Here is a 21440-nt window from a genome sequence, read left to right on the forward strand (position 1 = left end):
AACATTCATAGTTTTCACTCATTGAACCAAGCTTCTTCTGTGAAGTATTTTCTTTCCCACTTTGACTGCTATGGGCAGGTGTACTTGAGAGGTTTTCATGATTTTGAACCTTTCTGGAGCCCCTTAAGACGCAGGCTTGACTTTTTAATAATAAAATAACTATCGATAGAGAGCTTAAGGAGCTGGATCGTTGCGTCTCCAAACAAGTCGCTTCCTATTTTACAAAAGAAAAACAGGTGTAAAATGTAATGTAGTGTTTAACGTCCCGTCGACAACGAAATCATTATAAACGAAGCACAAGCTTGGATTAGGGAAGGATGAGGAAGGAAATCGGGCGTGCCCTTTGAAAGGAACCATCCCAGAATTTGCCTTAAGAGATTTAGGGAAGTAACGGAAACCTACATTAGGATGAATGGAAGCGGATTTGAACCGTCGTCCTCCCGAACACGAGTCCAGTGTGCTAACCACTGTGGCCCCTCGCTCGGTCATAAACTGCTAGCACGAGATGTAACAAACGTACTCCTACAAAGTCATACATAAAATAGTTCAAATATATAACGCTTAAAATCCTGGTTCATTATATATCTTGTAGAAAATGCAGTCACAAATCAAATTACACATGCAAAATTCTGTTCCTCTCTGCATTGCTCAAACAGTCTCAATATCTTACTTGCACCAAAAGTCATTAGAACTGTACGGTTCGCTGTCTCGCGTCATATCGAACTGGGCAGCTCGACTCACTTTGCTTGGGCTGCCTTTTGCGTGAGCCGAAGGCACATGGACTGATTCGTCTGCAAATCGTTTGTCCAGTGTTATTAAAAGTGGTTATGAAAATGAAATCTGAATTGATTTGGATGATAGCTTAGTAGTAAGAGGATAATTACTGTGATCATCAATGAAATCTGAGTTATACCATAACAAAGATTAATAAATGAAAATGAGAGATTTGGTCCGCTGTCGTGAGGATACCCAGAGCCAGAAGATGTTGTGTCTCAATACAGTGCTCTAGAATAAGATTCGCGAGAGAGTCACAAACGATTAGGTAAAATAAGGGCGCGAAAAATGTTGTTTCTTTCAGTTGCTAAACAGTGTCTTGCATGCTAACGGCCCTTATTCGGTGAGGTGCATTATTTAAGAAGATTTTTACTACCGTTGTTTGAGGTTAAGTTTGACAGTTGTCGACACGTATAGAAACCACGACCTTTGTCTGAGTCCATCCTTCAGGAAGTGCAAGTAGTTCAAGACATTTACGATGGCCTATCCGAGTTACTGCTGAGATTTCGTTGGTTCCAGTTTACGATACACGCACGTTTAAAACCCGTGTGCTACTTAAAGCACCACATCGTTCAACGGTTCTCTGGAAGTGTGCTCCTAACGGCCGCCAGCTGTGTGTTGCGGCGCTGCATAGCCACAGGCGGTGAGTGCCGGGCTGTAAAGAGCACTCGCATTGGCGGCCGAGATTTTATCACGTGGCCCCATCCACTTGGTACCCAGTTACGACGCTTGGGAAATGCTCGTTCGTGACGGATTCCGGGGAAGCAGTGGAACTCAGTCATAAAAAGGGGAAAAAGAAGACACACAATAGCACTTTTCAGTTAGGTGCATTAAACTGATTCGTGCAGCAGAAGAGAGGCCGCTTGGATTGAGTGTGGGAAGAGCAGGCCCGAGAAGCAACTTCTAACGTCTTAGTGCGGTAACTTGTAATCACTTATTTCATCAGTACTAATGTCGGGCCAGATGGTCTAGTGGTAAACTGTTTGCCTAGAAACCGAAAGGTTGCAGGTTCGAATCTCGACTAAGCCATGGAAACTTTCAATCTAGACTTCACCTCTCAACAATTTAAGGAGTTGCCAGTAACGACACGTAGTTCGGATCCTCGTTAAACTGTACGTTCTCTTTCCTCGGTTCGATAGATAGGGTAGATTAGGACACACTAATCGCCAGAATGGCATCCAATTGAAAGACTTGCACTCGGCCACTGAGTCACATGAAACGCATGCACACACACACACACACACACACACACAGAGGCAGAGGGAGAGAGAGAGAGAGAGAGGTGATACTTCGCGGCGTCGCCAATGTGGTCTGTGATCCAAGCCATGCGCTCCAGCCGTTGTCTACGCCGGTTACTCGCAACGTTGGGGTAAGCGCCAGGTTAGTCTATTGTTTCTGCTTCCGACCCTACCTAAATACATTTATACTCTAATGCAACACTTACTATCGTTATTTTATCCCACCCGTAAGCAACACTACATCTGCATGTACATACTTAATCCGAAAGTCACCTTGTGGTGTCTAGCGGAGGGTAATTGTTGTACCAGTATCTCCTCCTCCCGCCTCTCCTGTTCCATTCAAGAATGGCACGTGGGAAGAATGATTATCGGTAAAGCTCCGTGATCACTTCGCCAAACGTTTGAGGGAGACAGTAAGATGTTGCCAGACTTCTTAGAACGTATGCTTTCGAAATTTCAACAGTAAACTTCGCCGTGATACACCACCCATCTCTTGTGGCGTATAACAGTGGAGTTTCTTGAACATATTTTTAACGTTCTCGCGTCGAGTAAAAGATCCCGTGACGAAACGCACCGCTCTCCGTTGAGTCTTTTCTGTTTCTTATATTATTACTGCTTAATAAAGGCCCCAGACTGATAAAACATCTCGGGAATCGGTCGAAAGATTATTTTGTGAGCTGCTTCTTTCATGGATGACTTACATTTTCAAAAGACTTTCCCAACGAATCTCAATCTGGCATCTCAATTTCTTTTCTATTTGTTTTATGTGATTCCACTTTAATAAATGATGACTAACTGAAAACCTCAGCTGCTGACAGGTGTTGTTGATATACATATGTAGAATTGTGGACAGTTGGGAATGTTAGTCTCACGGGAAGCGTGCAAGGGATAAGTCCCTGCAGTCGCGCTATTCATCTGTGTCCTCGGTGGCTTGGATGGATAGAGCGTCTGCCATGTAAGCAGGAGATCCTGGGTTCGAATCCCGGTCGGGGCACACATTTTCAGCTGTCCACATCGAGGTATATCAATAACACCTGTCAGCAGCTGAGGTTTTCAGTTAGTCATCATTTATTCCAGAAAAAAAGCTGCACGGTCATCAACATTAACTGTTCTTCCGAGAACAAGTTACTGTCTTCGTATATATTCCACTTTAAGTCACTCCTAGTGGTTAATAACTTATGGTTGCTACCGTTCCGAATGATTCATCACAGTAGTGTAATCAAGGAGTAGTGATCTCTTCATCTGTTTATATGCAACACATTACCTTTATATTTGTTCAGGGTCGACTGTCAATCAATGCTCACATCGCTACAGTCTTCCAGCATTGCAGCCTTTCTACAGACAACAACATGGTCCATGAACAGCCTCATGGAGCATTCAATATTATCCATTAGATCGTTAACATACAGTGTATTGGGCTTACTGACCAACCTAAAGACATACTACTCGTAATAGCTATAATTATTAGTCTGCGAGTGAAGTAAATACTTTAATATTGTTCAGTACTCTGTCATCAGTCATCAATACAAATATCTGCACTTATACCCCTGACACACTGTACACTGTAATCAGCAACGGTTCTATCACATTTCCTTAGGATATTCTTGAAATTATATTTAAATCTCTCGATTTTGTTTCGTTAATAGCGATGTGTTGAGTTCCATCTGCCAGAACGTCCTTAACTCAGTTAGGTATTTGCTTCGATACTCTTTAAGTTCGTATTTTCTGGCTACAAAGATTGAATATTCTCACAATTCTTAACAATATGAAAATCACTGCTAAATGTTCTAATAGCAGCACAAATTGCACGCTGTGGACAAGTGTGGCACAAAGGCACCCTTGGCTCTTGCGTTATGTGGTACACTGCCCATTGTGACTGCGCTACTCCCCCTCCCCCCCACCCCCCTCCGCTCCTCCTCCTCAACCTACTTTCTTGTGCACGTACCACTCTAGCATAGGAGCAGAGATTGGGGGCACCCTCTTGCTCTTCAGGTCGGAAACTACCCCTAATAGGAGCAAGAAACGGCAATTATCAGTGACACGTTGATGCAGAAGGCCATGGAAACCATTTATTAAAGAAACTTAATGTGTATCCACAAAACGTGGGTTACTCGCCCATTCGGATGTCCGGGAGGAGACAGAACGGATTGAATGACCGACGGAAATGTAAAATTCTGCGAGTTGGAGTGTGGGATGCTATAAATTTGAACTTGTAAGGGAAGATATAAAACATGAAACGAGAAATGCAAAGACTCAGTCTAGATATAGTGAGTGTCAATGAAGTAAAATGGAAGGACGACAAGGCTTTCTGCTCATAAGAATGTAGGGTAATATCAATAGCAAAGACAATGATATAACGGGAGCAGGATTAGTTATGAATAGGAAGGTAAGTCAGAGAGTGGATTACTGTGAGGAGTTCAGCGATAGGTTTGTTCTCGTCAGAATCGACAGCAAACCAACAACAATAGTTCAAGTGTACATGCCAGCGTCACAAGAAAAAAAGATGAAGACGTAGAGAATGTATATGAAAATATTGAATGTGTAATACATTATGCAAAGAGAGAAGATAATCTAATAATCATGGGGGATGTGAATACGGCAGTAGGGGAAACTATAGAAGGAAGGATTAGGGAGAATTTGAATTAGGTAGTAGGAATGAGCTAGGAGAATGACTGAGGTCTGAAGTAAATTCTTGCTCGTAACAGCGAATACACTGTTAGAATATCAAAAGAGGGTTAGGTGTGCGAAGAATGGCCAAGAGATTCCAGTTGGGTAACATATTATTAGATTGATATTTCGAAATCAGTTATTGGACTTTGAGGCGCATACAGGATCAGATATAGACTCCGATCACAATTTAGTAATGATAAACAGCAGGCTGAAGTTTAAGAAATTTGTCCATAAGAACTAGTGTGGAAATAGAGGGATACTGTAGCACTGAGAAGTGATGAGGTGCGTCTGAAGTTCTATAAGGGTGTAGATACTGCATTCATGAATACGACAGTAGGCAGTTCAACTGAGGAGGAATGGACGTTTAAGATCAATCACAGAAGTTGGGTTGACAAATGTAGGTACAAAGAATGCAACCGCAAAGAAATCTTGGGTATCAGAATAAATACTTCAATTGATTTACGAAAGAAAGAATTACAAGAAGTTCAGGAAAAGACAGGAAAACTGTCACTTAAGAATGAGATAAATAGGGGAAATTATAAACAAAGGCGTTAACATTAAGATTGCAAGAAAAATTCCACGGATAAACGCAGAGAAAATATGTGAAACAGTACTTTGAAAGGTTGTACGAGGGGAGGAACTGCCTGATGTATTAGAAGAAGAAATATGAGTCGATATTGTAGACAGAGGGCATCCAGTATTATAGTCAGAATTTGATACAACACTGGAAGACTTGAGATCAAACAAGGCGGAAGGAATGGATAACATTTCTTCGGAACATCTAAAATCAATGGGAGAATGGTAACCAAACGTGTATTCAAACTGGTTTGCAAAAATTTATGAATCTGGAGACATACCACTACATTTCGGAAGAATCTCATTCACACAGTCACAAAGTTAGCAAGACAGATAAGTGCTAGAACTATCGCACAATCAATGTAAACAGATCATGAATCAAAGCTGCTGACAAGAATAACATTCAAAAGAATGGAAAAGAAAATCGGAATTGTTAGATGGCAATCCGTTTGGCTTTAGAGAAGCAGTTCTGACGTTATGCTTGATAAGGGAAGCAAGACTTACGAAAAATCAAGACATACATTTGCATAGGATTTGTCGTCCTATAATACAGTGTTCAACAATGTAAAATGATACAAGATGGTAGAAACTCTCAGAAAAATAGGTGTAAAACATAGGGAAAGAAGAGTAATGCAACATCTGAATAAGAACCTAGCGGCGAAAAATCAGAATCGAAGAGCAATGACGAAGTGCTCGTGCCCGCATCTCGTGGTCGTGCGGTAGCGTTCTCGCTTCCCACGCCCGGGTTCCCGGGTTCGATTCCCGGCGGGGTCAGGGATTTTCTCTGCCTCGTGATGGCTGGGTGTTGTGTGATGTCCTTAGGTTAGTTAGGTTTAAGTAGTTCTAAGTTATAGGGGACTTATGACCACAGCAGTTGAGTCCCATAGTGCTCAGAGCCATTTGAACCATTTTGAAGTGCTCGTATTACAAAAGATGTAAGACAGTACTGTAGCCTTACGCCCTTACTGTTCAATCTATAAATCGAGGAAGTAGTGACGGAAATAAAAGAAACAGGAGTGGGATAGAAATTAAGGGTGAAAGGCTGTGAATGATAAGTATCGCTAGTGAGATTGATGTCTTGAGTGAAATGAGAAAGAACTGCAGGAATCAAATGAAAAAAATAGTGAGTACAGAAATGGACTAAGAGTAAACCGAAGAATGAGGAAAGTAATGAGAAGTAGCAGAAATGAGATTAGCGATAAACTTAATCCCACAATAAGGGACCACGAAGTAGACGAAGAAGTGTTGCCATCTTGTGAGCAAAATAACGCATGATGTACGAAGCAAGGATGTCACAAAAAGCAAAGCAGATTGGTATAGACAAAGAGGGGCTTTCCTGCCAAAGAAAAAAGGCCTGCTAGTGTCAAATAGAAGCCTTAACTTGAGGAAGGAATTTCTGTGAAAGCATGTCTGGAGCACAGTGATGTATGGAAGGAAATCATAGTCTGTGGGAAAACGAAGAGGAAGAGCATCGAATCATTTGTGATATGGCGCTATAGTGAGATGTTGAAAATTAGGTGGACTGATAAGAGATGATACGGTTACTCGTAGAATCAGCGAGGAAACAAACATGCCGCAAATATTGAGGAGAAGAAGAAGAAGAAACAGGATGATGGAACTTGGGTTACGACAAAAAGAAATAATTTCCATGTTACTTGAAGGAGCTGTAAAATGCAACAGTTGTAGAGCAAGGCAGAGATCGAAAAATATCCAACAAATAACTGACTTCGTTTGGTTCAAGTGTTACTCTGAGTTGAAGAGGTTGGCACACGAGAGAAAGATTTCGTTTCACTAATTTAAGAACTAACAGTTGCCAAGTACTTTGATTTTTGAACTATTGTCTGATCAAAATAATGAACGCCAGTCAATGCTTTAAAATCAGTCGTTACAGTTATTTAACTAGCTACCTTCACATAGCAAGGAAAAACAAATGCTTTAGACAAACAGATACTTCAGTATCGTTTCATGTTGAGTGTCTTTTTCCAATCTGGAAATCTGTAACCTGCTGAGGCGGTCGTGCAGTAAAACAGTAAAACGTCAAAACCGAGGAGAGAGCTGTCTCGATGCAACCCAGGTCATTCAGAGTCGGTTGTGCTGGTCAGCGCAATGTGATACACGGACAGTTATCGGCACTCGCTTTGAAACTTACGGTTACAATTTTAAAGCTAAATGTTGTACAAACCACCATGTGATTCTTACGACAATTAATATCAAGTGTCAAATATCGACCGCTTCTCAGGCGGCAAACAGTTACCAGTTTTTGTTAAAAAGTGGTTTACTTTATATCACAATCATGTCATTCCAACAAGAAATTACCGGTTTTCGCAATCAAGGGCCATCATTTTCTGAGACAAATTACAGACACTACCTAATTTTTTGTGTAAATGAGATAACTTGCTAAACTAGTGGGTCTCACTTAGTTAATCAGTTGTACAACAGTGTTCTGTTTACAAAAGTACACTATGCGATCAAAAGTATCCAGACACCTGGCTGGAAATGACAATTTCGCGGCGCTCTCCATTGGTAATGGTGGAATTCAATATGGTGTTGACCCACCCTTAGCCTTGATGACAGCTTCCACACTCGCAGGCATACTTTCAATCAGGTGCTGGAAGGTTTCTTGGGGAATGGCAGCCCATTCTTCACGGAGTGCTGCACTGAGGAGAGGTATCGATGTCGGTCGATAAGGCCTGGCACCAAGTCGGCGTTCCAAAACAATACAAAGGTGTTCTGTAGGATTCATGTCAGGACTCTGTGCAGGCCAGACCATTACAGGGATGTTATTGTCGGGTAACCCCGCCACAGGCCGTGCATTATGAACAGGTGCTCGATCGTGTTGAAAGATGGAATCGCCATCCCCGAATTGCCTTCAACAGTGGGAAGCAAGAAGATGCTTAAAACATCAATGTATGCCTGTGCTGTGATAGTGCCACGCAAAACAACAAGGGATGCAAGCCCCTTCCATCAAAAACACGACCACACCATAACAACACCGCCTACGAATTTTACTGTTGGCACTACTCACGTTGGCAGATGCTGCTCATCGGGCATTCGCCATACTCACACCCCGCCATCTAATCGTCACATTGTGCACCGTGATTCGTCACTCCACACAACGTTCTTCCACTGTTCGATCGTCGAATGTTTACGCTCCTTACACCAAGCGAGGCGTCGTTTGGCATTTACCGGTGTGATGTGTGGCTTATGAGCAGCTGCTCGACCATGAAATCCAAGTTTTCTTACCTCCCGCCTAACTGTCATAGTACTTGCAGTGGATCCTGATGCAGTTTGGAATTCCTGTGTGATGGTCTGGATAGATGCCTGCCTGTTACACATTACGACCCTCTTCAAGTGTCGGACGTCTCTGTCAGTCAACAGAAGAGGTCGGCCTGTGTGCTTTTGTGCTGTAAGTGTCCCTTCACGTTTCCACTTCACTATCACACCGGCAACAGCGGACGTAGGGATGTTTTGGAGTGAGGAAATCTCGCGCACAGACATATGACGTAAGTGACACCCAAACGTCTGACCTCGTTCGAGGTCCTTGAGTTCTGCGAAGCGCCCCATTCTGCTCTTTCACGATGTCTGATGACTACCGATGTCACTGATATGGAGTACCTGGCAGTAGGTGGCAGCCCAATGCACGTAATATGAAAAACGTATATTTTTGGGGGTGTTCAGATACTTCTGATCACACAGTGTACATATAAATACAGTTGTGTTTTCGTAAGTTAGAACAAATTGCTATCTTTTTACTAATGTTAACCATTTCCTTGAAAATTTAATTACACAGCACATGGTTAATCCAAGACTAAGTAATCGTTCAGAAGTTCTCCATTAACTTAGGAATATGACAACGGAGAAAACGGTTGATAGGACTGCGATTAACGCCGCCACGTTGAACAACACAAGACAAGCATTTCTTTAATACTGCACATGACTTCGGAGAGTAAGAGAAACAGATTTGAGACTGAGGAAACATTCGCGGAAAACTGAAAATTGTGAAATAGTCACACTGTAATCATATTTCTTGTATTAAACTTTGTAGTTATGAAGTACAGCATGTTATTCTAATTGTGAGAGAACCACAGTCATTGCTCACATTACGTTACTTTCACCGGGTCTAGCACTCTCGGAAAACCGGAAAGGTTCCCAGCCACGAATAACCAATGACCACACAATCCCTTAAAGAATCTCACTCCCATATATAAAGCAGCTTCAGATGTCTGATTACTTTGCGAATGAGTTAATGTGTTAAAACATTAACTAATCGACTTCGAGCATATAAGCGAGAAAAAGTTTAGGGAAGGTTTGAAATTATTCTTAAACTCTGTTGGAATTCGCTATGTACTTTCATTATGAAACACTGGTTGAACGTGGTCTGGATAATTTGCGCTCCATTTTAAGCGAAAGCTGGTTTTGTACGTATCTCAACGTTTATAACGTCATGGTTCAAATGGCTCTGAGCGCTATGGGACTTAACATCTGTGGTCATCAGTCCCCTAGAACTTAGAACTACTTAAACCTAACTAACCTAAGGACATCACACACATCCATGCCCGAGGCAGGATTCGAACCTGCGACCGTAGGTAACGTCATATCTCCTGTCCTGTATTATGTGTTGTACAGTGATATCACTTTGCAGATATTTTCAGTGGTGTATGTAGATACTGTCTGCAAAATATGTTGCGAGTAGAGTTCGTAGTAAAGAAGCAATAAATTAAAATGTCATTCGTAATGGTGAAGTTTTACTGCACGCCATTTTAAGCGAAAGCTAGTTTTTCGCGGAGTTAAATATTTTTGACGTCACATCTCCTGTACAACGTGTCGTACAGGGATATAATTTCGCAGGTACATTCAGTGGTATGTTTGGATACCCTCTGCAAACTGTGTTACGATTGGAGTCGGTAGTAAAGAAGTTATAAACTAAGGCGATATGCCTAATACTGAAGTTTGACAGCACGAATATGACAGCACGAACTGCGAAAATGTAATAAGCGATAAACTGCTTTTCTTTCATCATTCTAGGGGAGGGGGGGGGGGGGGGTCAGCGAGAAAAAAATTCGTAAAAGTTTGAAATTATGTGCAGTCTTCTGGAAGTCGCTAAGCGATCTCATTCTCAACCACTGGAGGAATTAAAGTCCGGGTATTTGCGCATCATCTGTTGCGCTGCCTCAAGACAGAGTGTCTAACTAATATTTGTGTTGCTGTGTTAAACTTTCAGCATAGGACTACAGCTCTAAATGACTAGATTACGGCAGCATTTTAAATTCGGTCAATAATTACACGAAATACTGGTAAAATTCTGGAAGCAGTTAGATAGGCAACCTGCAATTGGATTATGGTTCATGGTTGGCGGTTAAGTGATTTAGACAAGTCACTTCATCATAACATTTTTGGGTCGCTACCATCCCAATCCTCTGGTATAATGAACATGACAAGTGGCCAATGGGTTCATACTCTTGGTTCCAATAAGCCATTGTTCCCCGGTTTTACCTTCGCCCGAATTAGTTGCAAACAGAACTGACAGCTGTCCGTCGTTGCCAGCGCTGACTTGTACAGACTGTATCGAAGTTGTTTATAAATTGTAACAGTTCGCGTTACGGAGTAAAATATGTTACATAAAGTTATAAAATCTGGACCTCACTTTAGAACAAAATTTTATACACAAGCCATTCAGTAAATTGTCGCAATATACAAGTTGTGTTTAGCGATGGAACTAGAAAACTAAGTATGTGACATTCGCCGGTGGAGAATGAGCACACTCCCGTAACTGTGTGAGTTAAACATTAAATTATGTAGGAGGTATGTACAAAAAATGGAATTTTTGTGTTTCCGAAACAATTTTATTTATTCGTTTACAGCTATGTTATTAGCTTCAACGTGCTCTACATTAGATATTATACATTTATGTCACCGCTTTTTCCAAACACCGAAAAAATTATGAAGCTTCATTTTTGTGATAGTTTTTAGCTACCTCCAGAAAGCACTCATCTACATACTTTGCCGTGATTTGCAGCCGGAATTAGGAATCGTTTGATAGATTGTACATCGTATACATGAATATTTAAAGAAGACTTACATTGTCACGTACATCTTCTAAATAGCTGTTAATGCTTATTACATGAAAGGTGACGGCGTGTCTTTATTATCAAAATGGCGTAATGAATGATTGCCTATAATAGTAGAGGTTGGAATGCCATGGAAATGAAATGGCAGGCGTAACTCAGACCCTGGGTGGAAAAGCCTGCACAGATGTGTTGGTCCTGCTTAACACAGGAAGTAGCCTTAGCCGGACGGTCGGGGAAACTGAGCGCTGAAGCACAATGGAATGGCGGCTGGCCAGTACTATAGCTAGGCCGGAAGGATAACCGGAAACTCTGAAAATCTTGGACGCAGCAGAGAGGGACGAGGAAACGTTACCTCGGAAATCATGCAGGCTGGGTTATATCCGAGAATATTTTACTCTGAGAAGCGTACCGTTGTATGTATTCCTAATTAACGAGGATAGGTATTTCCTCGCAAACTTTCCGCGCTGGGCGACAAAAGACTAAACTATGGTTGGTCGGCACTCGGAAGAATCTGTAGAGAGGGAGAATATTCCGTGGTTTCGAGAATATGGTTTGCCTTCTGCAGTTACGAGGGAGGGGAGCCGAGCATTGCTGGGAAGCCAGCAGTGGAAGGTCTTCCGTTTTGAGCGCCCGTGTCTAATGGTCGCTCAGTATCAGCTTTGTTGCTACAGACAGACTTGCTGTCTTTGCTCTCAGGAGATTTTATAGGTAGGACGCTTAGGAACTGTACTGTTAAGAACTTATACGATTCTGGACTTCGCTTCCAGGTAGGGAGTCATCGTTCAGTACGCAGCGTTGAGTGCACTTCTTCTGCCTATACTCATGTTGAGACATTACCTGAACTCCGTCCTTGTGGCTGGAGTTCGGAGTTCGCATTTCTTGTCTGTAGAACACAGAGAGGAGAAGACAGTATTAGATTATACTAGTCAGAGGACTGTCTGTCTTCTGCCGTGCACAAGAACCATCAATCCGACACACCAGACGCAGTACATACAGTAATATTGTTAATTGCTTCGGCTTTTTAGGGCTATAAAGTTTAACAATTGTGATCACATAAATTTTATTTCCACTGAGGTTGCACACCACTGTAGATCATCTTTGAAAGTAGTGTCTTCTAGTGTTTGGTACATAGATGATGTCAGTCACCTCGCATTATGTGTATTAGATTGTGCAGCCATAAAAAGAGGTAGATTTGGGCAATTGATCAATCTTATTAGTTAGGAAATTCATTTGTATCTTTATGTCCATTGGGCATTGATATATAAACATTTATAATATATAAAGGGGTTTTAATCTACAATAAATGAATAAACAGAAACAACATTTATCAGTTTTTAGTTACTAGTTCCCTTAATCATTCATTTATGTTTATGTTGTAATTTATATGTTAAAGTGTAAGAAGGAGGAGATAATATCACTATTAAGAGATCCTAATATATGCTTCAGGGGCAGTCAAACAGGGCCAGATCTTCATTTACGCGTTCAGTATTTTCCGTTTCGCACATTCATTTTCCATCCGCCTGGAGTAGCATCTTGGACAGCGACAAAGTGTGAAGAAGTGCATCACTATTGTACAAAAGCCATGAATTGTTTCGCCACATATCTGGCTCTATTTTTCGAATCGTGTAACGCAAACGGCGTTGAACATGTTAGCAGTATTCCTTACTGCTCGTCCGACCTTGTGACAAGAATTCATGGTGTGCTATACCGCTAAAATTAAAGAACATAGTGAGCGTAACCTTCAAATTGGTCGCACTTGAAATTTTTTAGGTCTTAGCGACGCAGAATGCATCCACTAGGACGTAGAGCCTTCGCTTCGATGTCATGCCTGTAAACCAATCTCGTATGATACGTTGAATTAGTTCTGCGTCTTTGTGGACTTCATACAGCAACTCCCGAACGTCTTATATTCGCTGCTGTTTCTTGTCCGAATTCAACAATTTTGGAACGAATTTTGCTATCACAATTGTCGTACTCAAAACTTCCGCTAAAAATGTTAGGGCCTGAGACAAATGTTACAGCATCATCAGCGACTTCTATGATTGTAATTCGACGGTCATTCATAATAATTTTTTTCCCCCTTTTGCCGAAATTTCATCGGTCGATGATGTGCTGGGGCGGCAAGGGTGCTCATCATCTTCGACGTCTTCACGGCATAATCCGAAACTCGTGTACCACTTTTAAACCCTTGTTTTACTCATATCAGACTTTCTGAAAGCAATATTTAAAGTCTGTAGTACTCTGTTGCGCTTTATCCGCCCTTAGAAGAAAATCTAATAGAAATTCCATGCTCCATTTTTATACAAAATAAATAATCGTCATTACTAACAAAACACGAGACCTTCATCTACATCTAAATGGAATTCTGCAAATCACACTTAAGCTCCTGGTGGAGGGTTCATCGAACCACCTTCACAATAATTCTCTGTTATTCCACGCTGCAACAGAGTGCGGAAAAAACGAACACTTATATCTTTTTGTGCAAGGTCTGATTTCCCTTATCTTATTACGATGATCGTTTCTCCTTGTGAAGGTCGGCATCAACAAAATATCTTCGTATTCGGAGGAGAGTTTATGACTGAAATTTCGTGAGAAGGTTCCGACGCAAAGAGAAACGGTTTTGTTTTAATGATGTCTCCGTGCCCTATTTATCGATAATACAAAACGTGCTTCCCTTCTTTGAACTTTCTCGATGTACTCCTGCCGCGCGGAGTGGCCGCGTGGTTTAAGGCGCTATGTCACTGATTGCGCGGTCCCTCCCGCCGGAGGTTCGTGTCCTCCCTCGGACATGGGTGTGTGTGTGCTGTTCTTAGCATAAGTTAGTTTAAGTAGTGTGTAAGCCTAGGGACTGGTGACCTCAGGAGTTTGGCCTCTTCGGATTTCATATACATTTGACAATTTGATGTACCGTACTCCGCTAGTCCTATATGGTTAGGATGGCATACCGCGCAGCAGTATTTCAAAAAAGGACAGACGAGCGTAGTGTTGGCAGTCTCTTTAGTAGATCTGTTGGATCTTCTAAGTGTTTTGCCAATAAAACGCAGTCGCTGGTTCGCCGTCTCCACAACATTTCCTGTTTGTTCTTTCCAATTTAAGTTGCTCATAATCGTAATTCCTAGGTATTTGGTTGAATTTATGGCCTTTAGATTTGATTGATTCATCGTGTAACTGAAGTTTAACGGATTATCCTTAGCACTCATGTAACTGACCTCACACTTTTTATTACTCAGGGTCAATTGTCAATTTTCGCACCATACAGATATCTCTTTTAAATCGTTTTGCACTTTGTGTTAATCTTTTGATGACTTTACTAGACGATAAACGACAGCATCGTCTGAAAACAGCCTAAGACTGCTGCTCAGATTGGCCGAGCGGTTCTAGGCGCTACAGTCTGGAACCGCGCGCCGCTACGGTCGCAGTTTCGAATCCTGCCTCGGGCATGGATGTGTGTGATGTCCTTAGGTTAGTATGAAGAAAAGCAGAAGGCTCATAATATTACCTTGGTGAATGACAGAAATCACTTCTGTTTTACTCGACAACTTTTCGTCAGTTACTACGAACTGTGACGTCTCTGAATGGAAATCACGAATTCAGGTGCATAACTGAGCCGATATTCCATAAATAAGTAATTTCATTACAAGCCGCTTACCTTACTGACAGCTGCCAGCAGACTAAATATCCCATATCGCTAACTGTGTAGATACTAGATACACATTTAAGACATGTTTACCATTCAACAACGAAAAAAATTGAACGAATCGAACAAACACAAGAGAAACTGCGAAATTCCCTTTACTTATTGAACTGACTTCGTGTGAAAACCTTACAGAAATGCCTTGGAATAAATTAGACAAACATTACAAATGCATACTGTGGCTGAATTTGAAATTAGAGTAATGTGAAACAGGATCGCCAAAACAGCAGCAAGTGAGTTAGATTAACATTAATTCAAAAGAATATCTGTCACATTCTAGGAAATTTTTGGCTGTACATCCGTTTCATTTAGCAACCTAAGTCGTTTGGTGCAGTGGTATATCAACAAACACATTTTGAGCGAACTTTTTGACAATGTAATCCGAACAATTTCTGTCAATAATATTGTGGCGGAAGATAGTAATGATGCACAACAGACCATAGTGTAAGAAAGTATGTTAACAGAATTGTAGTGCCAATTTTTAATACGTAAGATATGGTAGAATTCCAACGAATGTGTTCTTCAAACGTTCGAAAATACCGACTTTTATGCCAGTGATATACACTCCTGGAAATTGAAATAAGAACACCGTGAATTCATTGTCCCAGGAAGGGGAAACTTTATTGACACATTCCTGGGGTCAGATACATCACATGATCACACTGACAGAACCACAGACACATAGACACAGGCAACAGAGCATGCACAATGTCGGCACTAGTACAGTGTATATCCACCTTTCGCAGCAATGCAGGCTGCTATTCTCCCATGGAGACGATCGTAGAGATGCTGGATGTAGTCCTGTGGAACGGCTTGCCATGCCATTTCCACCTTTCGCCTCAGTTGGACCAGCGTTCGTGCTGGACGTGCAGACCGCGTGAGACGACGCTTCATCCAGTCCCAAACATGCTCAATGGGGGACAGATCCGGAGATCTTGCTGGCCAAGGTAGTTGACTTACACCTTCTAGAGCACGTTGGGTGGCACGGGATACATGCGGACGTGCATTGTCCTGTTGGAACAGCAAGTTCCCTTGCCGGTCTAGGAATGGTAGAACGATGGGTTCGATGACGGTTTGGATGTACTGTGCACTATTCAGTGTCCCCTCGACGATCACCAGTGGTGTACGGCCAGTGTAGGAGATCGCTCCCCACACCATGATGCCGGGTGTTGGCCCTGTGTGCCTCGGTCGTATGCAGTCCTGATTGTGGCGCTCACCTGCACGGCGCCAAACACTCATACGACCATCATTGGCACCAAGGCAGAAGCGACTCTCATCGCTGAAGACGACACGTCTCCATTCGTCCCTCCATTCATGCCTGTCGCGACACCACTGGAGGTGGGCTGCACGATGTTGGGGCGCGAGCGGAAGACGGCCTAACGGTGTGCGGGACCGTAGCCCAGCTTCATGGAGACGGTTGCGAATGGTCCTCGCCGATACCCCAGGAGCAACAGTGTCCCTAATTTGCTGGGAAGTGGCGGTGCGGTCCCCTACGGCACTGCGTAGGATCCTACGGTCTTGGCGTGCATCCGTCCGTCGCTGCGGTCCGGTCCCAGGTCGACGGGCACGTGCACCTTCCGCCGACCACTGGCGACAACATCGATGTACTGTGGAGACCTCACGCCCCACGTGTTGAGCAATTCGGCGGTACGTCCACCCGGCCTCCCGCATGCCCACTATACGCCCTCGCTCAAAGTCCGTCAACTGCACATACGGTTCACGTCCACGCTGTCGCGGCATGCTACCAGTGTTAAAGACTGCGATGGAGCTCCGTATGCCACGGCAAACTGGCTGACACTGACGGCGGCGGTGCACAAATGCTGCACAGCTAGCGCCATTCGACGGCCAACACCGCGGTTCCTGGTGTGTCCGCTGTGCCGTGCGTGTGATCATTGCTTGTACAGCCCTCTCGCAGTGTCCGGAGCAAGTATGGTGGGTCTGACACACCGGTGTCAATGTGTTCTTTTTTCCATTTCCAGGAGTGTATTATTGCCAATGTTTTAAAAGTAGTTCACAGTGATGTGCACATAGACATAACAGTAAACACAGAACTGCTAACGGCTAGATTTTCCCCAGAAGCTAGACAGTCCGGATGCGGATCTCCTGACAATGCGCGATAGATATACCCACTGCTGGGACGCAGACGTTCTGCGAGTCATTAACTTCCGCGGCTGGTGGAGGAGGTGACTGACACAATGAATCGGCGGAAATTCTTTACAGCCGTCTTCCGGAGCATATCCCGTGCTTTCGACAGAGTAACACGACGGCCTCCTCTTAGGACGTTTTTAATCAGAGGGTCCCTGTGTCACACATTTGTCTCCTGTGGACATACCTCCAAGGAGATACTTTCCTCGTCCACGTCTTGCACGGAAACTGCTCAGACTGAGTGATCTTTCTATTAATTGTTATTTATCCTGAGCATAAAGGATAACCTGTGGATCTTATTACACTATTATTATGCACTTTCAATACACAAAAGAAACAAGTGCGTAGCAAGCATGAGTATATAACTTTCCACTATTGCAGTTTTCCACTTTTACTACAGTGAGACACAATGTTGACAAATTTGCAAGAAAATGACTCACCTTTTAAAATTTACTACAGGCAGCACTATGACCATTAACTAAGCAAAACTTTATAAGCCTCTTTCTTTAAAAGAAACAGCAAATTGTTTTTATTACCACAGTCTTCTACTTTCAAGTAAATGATTAAATAGGTGACTTTGAAACTCCACGAAACTTTAAATTGGACTGCTTCCATCACTGGAGACTTTCACAAAACTACATTTACTATCTCCCACAACTTCACTAAATCCACAGTAACTCTGAATACTCCCTTCTTACCAAAGATCAAACAACGTTATTTAATTAACTATTTGGCTTTGACGCTCCCATTTTTTTCCACAAACTAGGACACTGGATAATCATAGTTCAAATGGAGAGGAACCTGAGAGGTGTTGTGATAGGTAAAAAATCAAGGTAGGTACATGAATTCAGTTATAAGTTACCTTATATTTGTGCACACTAAAACATCCATTGAGCTGATCCTTCACTGTACATTACTATAGTGCTTCATTATAGTGATTGCGCAATGTGGCGGCGATTGCATGTTGGTGGGTGGTATTGCAGGTAGAATTGCTGGACTCTGTCATTTCTTGGTGGTGATGATAGATACCAGTTCCAGAATAGTTCCAGCTATTTATCCATCCATCCGAGGCATTGGAAAGCGGAAGGAAAAGCCTCTCTCGGAACCAGCACAATACACAACTTTTACATGGGCAGTGCACAGTTTGGTAGCTCGTCCCCGACTGACTATTGTTCCACTTTTTCTACCTAGGCCAACCACAATTTGCGCGCGCTACTAAGTTCCGTTCTCGAGGGGAACCACACTACCTTTTCCATACAGAATAACTAAGAATCCTAAGTGAAGGTCAGCAGTTTACATAACAGCAAACAAACATTTTAAATAAAACAGAACATTTGCATATATTGGTAGTTCTACAGAAAATTATTTAAATAAAATTCCAAATATATACAGTAAGTTTTGTCTCCCTCCAATTGAGACAAAGAATTTGAATGACAGATACACTACATTGCATAGAATCAAACCAAGACATCAAAGTTCTTACAAAGAAAGGAGTATACAGTTTTGCGTTATTGATTCAAGCAAACAACATTTACAGAAGCTCAACAATGTAACACTAAATGAAACAAAAAGGAAAAATAAATCAGTAGAGTATTAGAGCTATGGTGTTACATCCGCAATGGTTCCCCAGAAAGGGCGCGGATGATTTCCTTCCGTTTCTTTCCCTGATCGGGGCTTGTGCTCCATCTCTAATGACTCCATCATCGACGTGACGTTAATCCCAAATATTCCCTCCTTTTCTTGTTTCTCAGGCCACGATGTCAATGGTGGGATACCTGAAGGGGCACTGCTAGTGCCGATTCTCTACGCTCCATGTACAACAGACGATGGAAAACAGCATAGAGGTCGTAAATCGAGCTGCATGCAGACGACCAGGTATGAAAGTCTGTTGGCACCATGACACCTTCATGATAGATTGCTCGCATAACCCACATTGTCTGTTGCCAGACGGTAAAGTAATGCGACCAGACCTACAGCCCGTCCATTTTCAAGGAAACGCAGTGTGATGGATCAGAAATACATATTAATTCGTTGTCACGTTGGACACTCGGTCGTTGGTGCCAGTGCGTCCAGGAATTGCAGAGGAAGGTGTTGAATCGCCTGGAGAGATCGTACTTGCTGCTAAATTCTGTATCAGTGTTAGCAATATCACCAACATATTTTCCCATCTTGCGCTGGGTTAGGCTGCACACGCCTCGGCCGAAACTTTTTTTTTCAGTAGGACGTCTCACAATTTTTTACATGGAGTAAGGGATAGAATTGATAAATAAATTATTTGCTAAATCACAACAGAATGTTGTTAATCGAATGTGCGGTGTTATGGGTAAGGGAAGGGTGTGATGAACTAACCGTGGACATTTGAATAGCCAAGTAATGCCATATACGTCATATAAAGGCACATTTGCATGCCGTGCGTGAGTTTCCTCGGAAACGCGAAATCTTAATTAAATAATTAATCTGTGACAAATAAATAAAGCCTATGGCACAGAACCGCAGCGCTGTGTCGCTGATAAAACAAAAACACAATTACGATACTCTTATGTTTCTTTAAGAAGGAGAGGTCTTGAACAAGTGGTGCGGGAAGCACGTATATTTCATTGACTGGCACACCGCCATATTTGATGTTATATAAGAACACTGTGAGTTGCAATCTTACTAGGCACTCGATTCTGTAAAGAATTTATGTTTATGAAAGTAAGTAGAATTATTTAACTGTAGGCTTATTCGTTGAATATATCTGATTTAACTAACTGCGTAAACTTTCTATGTTTAGTAGACAGTCACCTCTGTACGACGTATTGACATGGCTGGCAAATTATTCTAATATTGAGATTTAGATTTGAGTCCGCACCTACCGCAGCAGTCTTTGGAAACGATTTAAATACGAAGTCCGATTATTTGAGTCTTATTTCACGGTCAACTACGAATAACATTACATTTACGAAAAAGCCATTGTCAAGCGCCTGATACCGAATAATTAAACATCCACGTTCCAGATAAGCAAATATTAATTACATCCAATCACTATCATACATAATTAATAATTAATATTTTATTTTTTATTTATTTATTTTATATTGGCGACTGCGTGTCGGACTTGTTATTTTGTCATTTGTTACACTGTTCTCTTTGTTTCATGTGAAAAATCAACTTTCTGGACCTGGACTTGAATATATGAGAAATAACAAAAATCTGAAGATATTTTCCAATTCTAAAATTTTGCGGGAAGACGCAATGAAGCTTCCAGCAAAATAAGGTAAGACGCAACATTTGTGCATTGGCAGGCTTGACCAGACGCATAATTCAGTGTATTAGCTCTTCAGTAGATTCTGTAGTATTTCTTTCGCGTGTGGCAGTTTTCAGTGATAAATTTCATTCTCAGTACTTTTCCTTAAACAATAACCTCTGCAACAATACCAATACACGAGTGTACAATATGGCCGACTTCTGTACGATACGTTGTAACATGGACAGCAGCCATTAACAATAATCCCATATTCAGTTTACGTTTTTAAATTAACAAACAGCCATTGTTGCTACGAGCGATTCATGCTCAACTGCATTTTATTTTAAAACCAGTGTCAAACATTATTTTCTTGAAACATATATCACGTGTGGCATGGTCATAACTAAAAAACAATACGCAAAGATGGAACAGCAAAGACATACTAGTCAGACGCAATCCGACTCGGACGAGAGACAAATGTTAGAAAATGACTTTACGACAGCAACCGGTAGTGACGATTCATCAAATATTGACGCAAGTGTTAACGGAAATTTTGACAATAGGCCGTCCACCACAAAAATTTCAAAGTCTCAGTCAGAGCCCATGTTAATACATGACGTCACGTCTAATGACGCGGCGGGGGCAGAGACCTTGCAAACAGTAAGCATTGCCAACATGTTACAAATGCTAATGAAACAAAACGCAGAAAATATGGCAACCTTAAGGATGCAGAACGCGGAAAACATGGCAACCTTAAAGACACAAAATGAAGTTAAAGACACAAAATGACGAAATTAAATCTGATCTCACAGCAATCAAGACAGGTAGTGACACTTTGTGTAAACGTGTGGAACTTATAGACGCCACACTGACCAAACAGATGACTGAACTCAGTACGAAATTTTCCAAGCTTAATACGATACAAGAAAAGACTACAAATGACGTAGCACTTTTACAGACACAATTAAAAAACCTTAAAGTCACGTGTGAAGCTCTTACTGAACAAATTCAAACATATCCTTCAGTACACGACAACCTTAAAAAACGAA

This window comes from Schistocerca serialis, chromosome 5 (genome assembly GCF_023864345.2).
Source record: "Schistocerca serialis cubense isolate TAMUIC-IGC-003099 chromosome 5, iqSchSeri2.2, whole genome shotgun sequence".
NCBI lineage: Eukaryota > Metazoa > Arthropoda > Insecta > Orthoptera > Acrididae > Schistocerca > Schistocerca serialis.